Here is a 12,198-nt window from a genome sequence, read left to right on the forward strand (position 1 = left end):
AATATTAGTGAATATATTGGAGTAAATCTGTTTTGTATAGAGTCCCTGCCAAATGCAAGAAATATTAGTGAATATATTGGAGTAAATCTGTTTTGTATAGAATAGCTTGCGCATGTGTTTTGTAAATATTAATGGAACTAAATATAGCATTATTTTGTAATATAATGCTAAATGGATAGCACAAGCATCAATCAAAACTAAGAAACCAGTCATTATAGCTGTGGCCAGATAGAATCAGAACTATTGGTGGAGGAACAGTGTTGTATATTGCTATGCACTTGCTGCACACATTATGTGCAAAATATGTTAGTAGAGACAAGGCAAATGATTTGTTTCCTGAATGCTATATAGTGAATACATCGCAAAGAGATTCTCTTAATTTTTTGGAAGGATTTCTCTTGTAACTTTTAACAATAAAATTTTCAAAACGCTTATGGTTATGGCTTGTTCTTGAAAGAGGCAAGTTCTGGAAAATGGGAAAATAATTTATATGAACATTGTGCTGTCAAGCTAGGCATTATGACAGATATCATACTTTTAACAGAATATACTATAACCTATATATGAAGTTGCAGTACATAAAAAAAGTCTACAATAAAAAACTGTCTCTAAAAATAATCTATGTTTGAAAATGAAAAATTCTTTAATTTAATTATGAAAAGTAGGGGAAAAAAAAGTTTTCACATTTGTTGTCTTCATAATACTTGTATAGCTGCAGGTAAATGCCAGTTTATCATTTCTGATGTAAGCCTTACATAGTATTCATACCAGATTTTATTCTATTGGGATTTTTTTAAACTCTTATTGTTCTTTTGTTTGAACAACGATAAAGCAAACTATTCATAGGAAGTTTCATATGAAGTTAGAGTACGGCATTGATCTCTTCATCTTTAAGCATTGGCTATTTTCAGAGATAGTTTTGATGCCATACCATTTTTAGGTTTCTAAACTTTTAGCTTTACCTGTAGCATCACTTATTCTTGAAACTGTTCATTGTTTGCCCCACTCTTAAAACAGCTTACAAATTCTTTAGTATATGGAATTATAAAGCTAGGCATTCTAATAGGTACCATGCATTTAGGTTGAATAAATTAATTTAGAAACATTGTGTATAATTCAAAGCTTGATAGATTGATATTATTATGTTTTTGGTTCAGCTCTTCCCTATTAGTTTGTGCAAATTGAAGGTAAATTTTTTGCCTTTTAATTGGCTTGTTATATTTTTCATGGTGCTCATGAAAAATAAATCCCAAAACTTAAAATGTGTAGCTATTTAAGGTATGCTCACACATACACATTCATAATTGTAAATTTTATTCATTTAAGCTGAGAGTAGCTTCTGAGGTCAATTTATATAGTAATCGTTGCATTATATTATTCGAAGTTGTAAACAAAAGTTCTTGACTAACAATTAAAAATCTGTCATTTACTCTTCTTATTTTCTTGGGTTGCAGTATTAGATTTTACAAGTGAGGCGGGAATAGATGATGCTTGGATACCATTTTCTTATTTGAGTGAATTAAATTACCTTCTTGGTGCTAGTAATTTTCGTATTCGAAGAAGAGGATGGAGTTGATTGAAAAGTTGTTGTTGAATCAATATCCGGATCTGTCATGACTTGTGGAGTTGTGTTTGGAGATTCTCATGCTGCACCTCCTAGGTAAATCTTTCAACAAGAGAAGGAAGGTGGTTGCACATAATTCCTATAAAATTATTTGAGTCATCTATATGGCAAAGAAATGAAATATAAATTTATGTTTCCACACCTTAACTAAATTGATTGACTGTCAGAGGTGCATGGTATTAGCTCCAAGTTTCTAAGAGTCCAGATCTTGTTTTTAACTTTATGGCTTTGGTTTGCCAGTATTGCACTGTGCACTACATCAGTAAACTTTATGACTTTGGCTTGCTAGTCTTGCACTGTGTACTATATCATTTACTGATATAGGAAAACTCAGTGGTTGAGTAATTAAAAGTTTTGGACTTGAATAAATCATAGTGAAATCAAGCCCATGTTAATTTATGATAAGATCCATTGCAAAAACTCTTCAATTATATTGAGTTAGAAACTTGGGCGAGTAATACAACATGGGTATGGCAATTTTCAATGTGTATTTGCAGTTTTCAAATTAAAAATATATCAGAAACTGGAAAGAGACTACTTTGGAAAATTGGAATGATTTCAACCTTGAACATAGAAAATACATTTGCTAAGGTTGATTTTTTGTATATAGGTTGAAATGTTCTCAGAGAGATTGGTTTCCAGTGGCCTTCTTAAGACTACTTGTTTATCCGTTTTGGCTACTAAATACAAACTAGTTATGCAGATGTTGGGACAACCAGCTTTCCATGTGCAGCTAGAATCTTTAAGAGTCTATAATGAAGAATGGGATAACCAACATTCGGATTATGTAGAAATAAAAGCACCAACTGTTTATAGCTTTGACATCTCTCTAGTTAGCGAAAATTGGAGATAAGAATAGAAAGTGCACCTCAATGGGTGCTTAAAATTGTTTTTGGCATTGTTCTAGAGGTTAATGAAGGAATAGGAAAAAGAAAAGCAGCGACCATACCTATAGCCAAAGATATGTGTTCAAAAAGTATTTCCTCAAGCATGAATCCTAGTAATATTGTATATTGGTTGTACTTGTTGTGTACCTACACACATTATACAAACTGTGTTAGTAGAGACAAGGCACACCATTTGTTTTTTGAATGTTGTGTAATGAATAAAACACAAAGAAATTCTTTTAATTTTTTGGAAGGATTTATCAGCTAATTTTTAACAATAAATTTATAGAATGCCAGCAAAAATATAATGAATAAATAGTAAATGCTAGTTATTTTTTTATTTTTTATTGTTAAAAATCGATGAGAAAATCTTATGGCATTCAACAAATAGTTCATGTGCCTCGTCTCTGCTAACACATTTTGTATGACATTGGTAGGTATGGTGACCGATTTTCTTGTTTCTATTTCTTTTCCTAGCTCTATTAGATCAGTCCTTTGATTTCATAAGTTTAGCTCTATGACTATTTTTAGTTTTATGAATTTCTTCATTTGGCTCTTCCATGATCTATAGTTCAAACTCTACATTGTCACTATTCTACTATCCAAACAACTTGTGATTTGTTTACAATATGAAATAATGCTAAAATGTAGACATTAGCTTGCTTCTACAAACAATACTGTTGATAAGCACAATTCAAAATCAGTTGCATTACATGTGTTGTACTTCACAACTACATTAGCTTGCTTTGTCAAACAACACTGCTGATAAGCACAGTATTGCATTGATGAATTAAAATAGAATCTTTATATATAGAAGAAATATAGTATTCTTGATTAAATTCTTCTATTGTTGTGCATATGAGATCCTTGGTGGGAGATCACTTGTCGGTTATGTTGAAAGTCTATCTATAGTGGTTACAGAAAACCTAGTTGAATGGAATTAACTTAAATGAAAAATTATAGGAAACCCCAAAATTCAAATCTGTGGAAGACATGTGTGATATTGTAAAGCTCAATTTGACTGGAATGAAGCTGAATGCAAAAGTATAGCAAAGCCCAAAATTCAAATCCTAAAGGCATGTTAGATATTGATACTTGAGCTGATGAAAACTAAATGCAAAATTGTAGCAAAGCCCCAAATTCAAATTATCATAACAGATGTTTAGCATTGAAAGCCTACTTGAATGGTATGATATAAAAAAATAAAACATAAGTTACGATAAAACCCAAAATTCAAATCCACAGAAAACTTGTCTGGTATTAAAAGCTAATTGAATGGAATAAACATAAACCTAAAACTATGGCAAAACCCCATATTCAGATCTCCATAAGACATGTTATGTACTGGAAGAGCCACAGAATCTGCTGTAAATCATAGAACTATTCCAACTTTATGTGGTGAGGAAAGAATTCTCCGGCTCTTTGAATCCACTCAAACCTCAATTAAAAATAAGTCACCCTCTAAAGATTTCATGCTTTAAACAAATTTTCAAACTAAGGATCCAAATGCCGAAATTGTAGAAGACAAGGATCACAATATATATACTCTGTTTCTAAATCTTGGACTAGAAAGATTTCTGCACAACAAAGTCTAACATGAACGAATTGGGCGGATTATAGATTCAACATAACTCAGAATTCGGACTCAAAATTGAATATAAATGCACACATATTATAATCAAACTTGTAGATTTGCAGGAAATTAAGCTCTGGCAATGATATCAGACAAACAATGAACCTAACCTGTAGTCAAAGCAGGGTATCTAGCAAGCTCCTGTCGGTAGTTGTCGATGAAGCTGGCGACATATAGAGTCTGGTAAAGGGCTTGAGCCTACTGACGCCAGCAAACACAAACAGAAGAAGAAAGTTAAGACAATACAACAACATCTAATGTGCTCAATGTTTTATCCTGATTCTAGTTACAGGGTTTCGCAGACAAAATGCATTAAAAAAACAATTTCTAGTTAACTGCGTATGAGGGGAAACATTACAATTTATTTTCCTAATTGTTATAAATCTACAAAACGAATTCTGAGACAACACTGCGCCTTTAATCATGGAAAGCAAAAACCCTAACTACAGGGTTTCGTTGATGAAATGCAGGAAGACAAACAAAAACTTACTTGCGAATGAAGGGAACATTACCACTTGAATCCCATAATTATTGATAGACCACAAAATGAATTTTGTAACAGAACTAGGGCTCCATCCATGAAAGGTTGAAGAAACTAAAAATCTAATTACAAGTTTGAATAATAAAATAAACAAATACAGAATTCCACTCAATTGGGTATGAAGGGAGAATAAAATTTTTAAGTTACCCGTATGTGCCTTCTTCAATCTGTTTGAGTTTTTCGAAGCAATGTATGCTGTGAGAACACCATGCAAGGGCTTGCTTCAAATTGAGCTAAACAAAAAACAATACGAGCTAAATCCCTACTCCGTGCTTCTTAATTGTTACATCAGCAAATGATGAACTGGCCTGTACCTGCAGTGTACAGGTGTTACGAAGACAACACGTGAAATAAATGCCATTGCCCAGTTGATGCCCGGCGAAATAAACCCTTCGAGTTTGCAACATGCGAAGTAATGTTTCCAACTGGCAGTAATAAATGGTAATTATGAATGTGTGTCCGGTCAAATAAATGTCATTGCCAAGCAAGTGGCAACTTTCCAACAAGTGAACTATAAGCCGCCTTTTTTCCCGATGCCTTTTCCGGATGGCTGACACTTTTCCGGCAAGCAAACCCCCATACAAAAATACTATGGGCTTAAATATTATTAATAATAATAATAAAACAATACTTAAAAAAAAACTTCAAAACTAGTACATAAAGCTCTGAAGTAGTATGATTGATTGCCATACTTGTACACCAACCTATCACTTGTTTACATCATGATCACGCAACACTTATCTTACAATTCAGATCCCCAAAAAATCTATTTAGACCAACCAATCTCCGTAATTAATTTCGGCGGCGCTTGATTTAATTGTGGGTGAGAAGTGCGATCCAGAGAGATCTGCGAAATCTAATTTAGGTTGGAAACGATTTTAGGCGTACGTAATTTAATTTAATGTTATTGTGGGTGGCAAGGCTGGCTAGATCGCCTATCCTCTGCAATGCAATCTAATCTCTGGATACGGTGGGGCCCCCGCATTTGCATTTTTTTGCTTCTGCCGTGTTTTATTGGGCTTGCCGTTGCCGCCGTTTTCTCCCTGGTTGTCGGTGTTCTTTATTTTTTATATATTTTAATATCTTTTAAATTATATATATATATTATTTTTTTTATTTTTAATATATTCAATTAATAAATCAGTAGTCTTTTAACATAGCAAAAAGAAAGCTTAACAATCTATATAAAATTCTAACACTAACATTGACACAAATTCTAACACTAGCGTATATAACTTTAATACATTATAAAAATTTAACACTAGATCTAATTTTAAGTTTAGTGTATATATCTTTAATAATTTTATATAACATTCTAACACCAATCATAATTTTATCCCAATTTCAACCCTAAGCCTAACTCTAGCACTATTTATAAATCACCTTAACCTTAACCTTGACCCCAACTTTAAAATTAACACTAATTCTAACTCTAACTAACCAGACCATAACTTGGCACTAACGCTATTTCTAACCCCAACCATAACTCTAAATCTATCTCTAACCCTATCCCTAATTCTAAAACTACCACTAATTATAATTGTGACCCTAAACCTAAACCTAATTCTATATTTAATTGTAAATTTAATTGTAAAATTAACACTTTCTAATTGTAGCCCTTACCCTAAACTTATACCTATCTTATCACTAATTGTAACTCTATCCCAATAATAACTCCAACTCTAACCTTAACCATAACACCATTTCTAATCCCAACCTAACTCTAACTCTATCTCTAACACAAATATTTATTTAATTGAGAAACAACTTTTGATCTATTGTATGGATTGTGGAAATCTCTTATCATTAACTAACACTAACCCTAACTCTAGTCCTAATTATAATCCTCATGGTAATTGTAAATAATTAAATTAACATAATTGTTCATACTAACCCTAATTCTAACCCTAGCATTAACCCTAATCTTAATTGTAAAGGTAACGCTTACTAATAATAATTAATCAATTATCAACTCAATATAAATTATTAGTATTGGAAAGTAAAATAATTTAAATTATTTTTTAGAAATAATTATAAATTAATTTATTATATAAATAAATAATAATATATCAATATTATTACTTATTTTAATATTAATATATTTAAAAAAGAAAAGAAATATAATATAAATAAAATATATTAAAAAATGAAAAATATAATATAATTAAACTACAGTTAAAAAACTATATATATTAAAAAAAAATCTTAAAAAATTATTAAAAATATAATTTAAAAGAAGGGGAATGGGCCTCGTAGCCCTAGCTGAGGCCCATTCCCATTTTTTTAATTATATATAATATAATAATCAATTTATATAATATAATATTATAATTAATTAAAATAAATAATATAATTAAAATAAATCATTTAAAATAAAAATGTTAAATTATTTTATAATTGAAAATAGTAAATATAATTAAGTAATGGTTATCATTGAGTTGGGTTTATTATTCAATTTTGTTTAGGGTTATTTTAGCATTCAATTATGTTTAAGTATGTTTAAGGTTATTAGGGTTACTATTTGATTTAGGTTACAATTTGGTTGAGTTGCGGGTGAGACACTCGTGAATTCAATTCCTTCGTCGTCGTGAGGAAGTTTGAGTTTGTTTTAAAGAAGATGTGAAGCGAGGATGGGAAGGGTTGATAATGTTTGTCTAGATTATGGATATCGAAGATGTAATTCGGAAGGAGGGTGGGGATGTGAGATTGGCAGAGAAGATGAGATACATGAGGCCGATTACGCGAAAATTATTAGCGGAATTGGCAAGACAGGGTGTAGTGGGTGGTGCGGCAGGTGGGAGCGATGCTGAGACAGAAAGACCAGCTTCGCGAAGGTTAGTGGCCGAAGATGCAGAAGCAAGAACTGGAGATTCACACGCCTTTGTGGGAAGATGAGGATGAGGATTTCACTGAATCAGGGTACTTCTGGGCACATCTTTTTGTTTAGATGTTTCTTTTTTAATCGATAAACTTAAAACTTTATTTTCTTGTAAACGGTAAACTCTTCGACCAACTTTTGGCATGACATATTTTGAATTTCTGTTACGGATTATGTGGGGGTGGGGTAGGGTCTGAGCAGTATACATTTTGAAAAACCATTGTTTTAGACAGTAGGACTGGATGGTGGTTGGGGATGGTTTGGGGGAGTGGTTTCTTTTTTGGAAGTTTGATGCAAATGTACTTTTTAGTTTAAATAAATAAAATATAACTATTATCAATCAAAAAATATATATTAGAAGGTATTAAAACTAAAATTTAAAAAGAAAGGGCTTCGGCCCTAGCTCACCCGGTCGTGGATCGCAACTTAAGGCGTGGGTATGCTCCCCATGGTCTTGAGTTCGAGGCTGTGTTAACTCTGTGTGTGTTGCTACCTTGTGAGTGGGTTGTACACACTGGGGGATTAGTCTTGCTTCGACAAGGACACCTCCAGATTCCACGATAGTGAATATAAAAAAAATTTAAAAAGAAAGTAAAAACTTTTCCTATCAAAATATAAAAATTATTAAAAAATTAAAAAAAATAATAACTTACACACCTAAATTTATTATAATATTATTTAATTTTCCCCCCTAAAAATAAATAGTAATAAATAATATAATATAATATTATTATATGTTATATTATATAGCTATAAAATAATATATGTCTTTTTAGGTGTGTTGTATTATATAAATTAATATATATAGATAGAAACACACAATATTATATTATATTATTTAAATTTCCGTATCATCATATAATAAAATATGTTGTATTATATAAAATATTAAATATAAATATACTAGCTTTTATATATATATATATATATATATAAAGAAAGGCTAGAGATATCAAGGCTTTCATTTTTCTATTTTGTTGAGATATATTATATAATGAAAGCCTCAATATGTCTCGGCTTTCTTTATATATATATATATATATATATATATATATATATATATATATATATATATATATATATACATACATACATACATATATATATATGTATGTATGTATGTATGTATGTATGTATGTATGTATGTATGTATGTATGTATATATATATATATATATATATATATACATACATACATACATACATACATACATACATACATATATATATATATATATATATATATATATATATGTATGTATGTATATATATATATGTATGTATGTATATATATATATATGTATATATATATATGTATGTATATATATATATGTATATATGTATATATATATATATATATATACATATATATATATATATATATGTATATATACATACATACATATATATATATATATGTGTATATATATATATATATGTATATATACATATATATATATGTATATATATAGATATATATATATATATATATACATATATATATATATATATATACATATATATATATATATATATACATATATATATATATATATATATATATATATATATATATATATATATATATATATATATATATATATAAAAGTAAGTAGCATCGCAACCCAAAAGAAATTAAACAAATAAATATTTATTAATTTATAAGTCCATAAATTTATTTTAAATTAATTATTTAAATAATTTGTAAAGAATGAATAGTTTATAATTGAGATTTTTTTTAAAATATCTTCATTTGGTTTAAGGTAGAATTTGGCTTAGGTTGAGGGTTCCATTTGGTATAATGTTAATTGGTTCATTTTGGCTTATTGTTTGTTAGGTTTACAATTAGGGTTTAAATTAATATAGTGTTCAATTAGGTTTAGTATTATTATTATTTAACTTGGATATATTTTAAAGTTATAATTAGGTTCACATTTGGGATTCAATTATTTTAGGGTTATGGTTCAATTAATTTCGTGTTATAGTTAGGGTTCAATATGCTTTAGGATTGGTATTTAAATTAGTTTAGTTTAGGGGTTCAATTTTTTTAGTATTTAGTTATGTTTATTGTTAGGGTTCAATTTTTTTAGTATTTAGTTATGTTTATTGTTAGGGTTCAATTTAGATTAGTGTTATGGTTTAGTTGAGTTTTATGCAACATGAAGGTTCAATTTGATATAAGGTTAGAGTAAGATTTAATAAGGTTCATTATTAGAGTTAAATTTGGTTTACTATTAGAGTTACAATTAAAGTTAGAGTTCATTATGGTTTAGGTATCAATTAGATTTAATTAGGCTATTGTTCAATAAGAATCAATGTTAATTTAGTATTAGGTTTATGGTCGAATTCGGTTTATTGTTGAATTAGGTTGAAGATTAAGAATGTATGTAGTTTAGTCTCAAGGTTAGGGTTCAACTTGGTATATTTAATTAATTTTAGGGTTAGGGTTTTATTGTTTTGGTGGTTTAGTTAAGTTTAGGGTTTGGGTTTATTTAAAGTTAGGGTTAATTTTATTCTGGTTTCTTGTGAAGGTTAGAGTTGTAGTGCCTCTCATAGACTTGCATTTTGATTTATGCATTAATAGACTTATTTAGACATACGATTGGTTCTTAGATGTCATCAATGATGCTAGTTACTCTATGTGGATATATGTTATACGATATGACTCATGGATTTATATGTGTTCAGTGTTCATGTGGATTATATGGCATGATGTTATAAAGGTGCTAACCCTATTTCATGATCATGTTTCCATGCGATGTTTTGATGTTATATTGTGTGATTGTCTTCGTGAGTAGAGACCATGTCATATAACTCATAGCGAGCAGGATATGTCAACGCAATTCTCTATCACATGTTTGTTTATTATGATGTGTATGTATTGTATATGTTGTGTTTAGTGTTAAATGCAGGTTTGTAGGTACTAGACATCGACTCCACTTGGCTTCATAGGTCTGAGCGTGTCTCTGTCCCAATGGAAAGTTGTTGGAGATGACATAGTTTCCCTCACACACTCTAGGTTTAAGGTGCATACCTTGTTAGTTGTGCCACAGTGCAAGTTAATGTTAGAGTCTTGAGTTGTGATTGTCCCCTTTGTTGGCATAGGGTGATGTGATTCTATGATTATTTATTTGGAGATGTGTGATTGTTTAATTATTTAATATTTATTTTGATTTGATTTGATTAATGTTTATTTGATTTATTGTTTAATTAGAGCTTCTTCTTTTTGATAGATAATGAGCCATTTGCTGAATAATTCTATTATCTTTTAAAAAAAAATTACAACCCGATTCAATGTGGGCATCGATAGGAAAGAACCGGGTAAAGAAAACCTTCGGTCTTGCCCAAGAAAGACAAATCCTAGAAACATACTAGGTGTTTACATATAGTGGTGATCAACCTCTATATTGCTATACAATCGACATTAAACTTTGAATTACATCTTTCTTGATTATTACAGGATATTTGCATCATCTTAAAGGAATAGATCAATTGTCTTGTCTTCCAGAAATAGGCTTCTTGAATTTGGATACGAGCAAAGATCATACCTGCCAACTATCCTACTATCTTCATCACACAAATTAGTACTGAAAGTAAGCTCGCTAATAGCATCTATTTACCATCATAACCCGAAATCGCAATACTAAATGCATAATCATTACTCACAATCTTAACCAATAAGCATTTTGAAACTAGTCATTCCTTTACTTAGAGTCCTACCATTAAGCTCATCATTAGTATCCAAGTAAGCCATGAAAAGTCAAAGAAGGCATTCCCAAAATATTTATCTAATCAAGGTGAGAATGTTTAGATGTTAGTCTCTTCATCAACCAAAATGTCATAACAATCCCAATCCAAAGTATAGGCCAACCTTGTCGAGGAAATAGCCGAAGACTACTATTCTACCAAGGTTAGTCAACAGAGAGTTGTCCTATCAAAATATTCTCTAGAGAATAAAATTAAGTCCATGTTTAGCCCATATCCGTAAGCAACAAAACCAGTCATGACAAGGATACATTAAAGTAGAAAGGTGAAAGAGGACAATGAATCTGGAACCAGATAAGATTCAAAACTAACTAGACAGAGAATGCAACTTGGACCCAGACCACGAGAAATAAAGCTAAAAGTATATGACAAGACCAAGAGAAGACTAAGCATAAATTATCTCTAAAAAGACAAATCATCATACCTAGAAAGACTAAGCATATATATACATATACATACATATACATACATATATACATATATATACATGTATATATATGTGTGTGTATGTATGTATGTATATATGTATGTATGTATATATGTATTCATATATGTATGTATGTATGTATGCACACACACACACACACACACACACACACACACACACACACACACACACACACACACACACACACACACACACACACACATATTTGTAAATATATTCATCAATAAACATCTGAATCAATAAATAAATTAGCGAGAGAATGCATAATTCAATAGACATAAAATGTTTAAGAAGTCTCTGAGAAAAGCTCAAGAGACCCAACAACGAAATCGTGCAAAATTCAAAACTAACCTGCATCGAAGATTAATATTTTGTCTGCAAAACCAAAACCATGTCAAAACTACCATTACCATAACATCCATA

General features: G+C 30.1%; 1 long non-coding RNA gene across 1 annotated transcript; it reads right to left on the reverse strand.

The window, feature by feature from the left end:
- Positions 1-212: 212 nt before the first annotated feature.
- Positions 213-4,342, reverse strand: LOC131870855 (uncharacterized). The gene is made up of 3 exons (XR_009369157.1): positions 4,255-4,342; positions 2,574-2,658; positions 213-281 (listed from the first exon to the last, which is right to left on the reverse strand). It is a non-coding gene; the product is annotated as an uncharacterized LOC131870855 (long non-coding RNA).
- Positions 4,343-12,198: the final 7,856 nt, after the last annotated feature.

Source organism: Cryptomeria japonica, unplaced genomic scaffold (genome assembly GCF_030272615.1).
Source record: "Cryptomeria japonica unplaced genomic scaffold, Sugi_1.0 HiC_scaffold_352, whole genome shotgun sequence".
Lineage (NCBI taxonomy): Eukaryota > Viridiplantae > Streptophyta > Pinopsida > Cupressales > Cupressaceae > Cryptomeria > Cryptomeria japonica.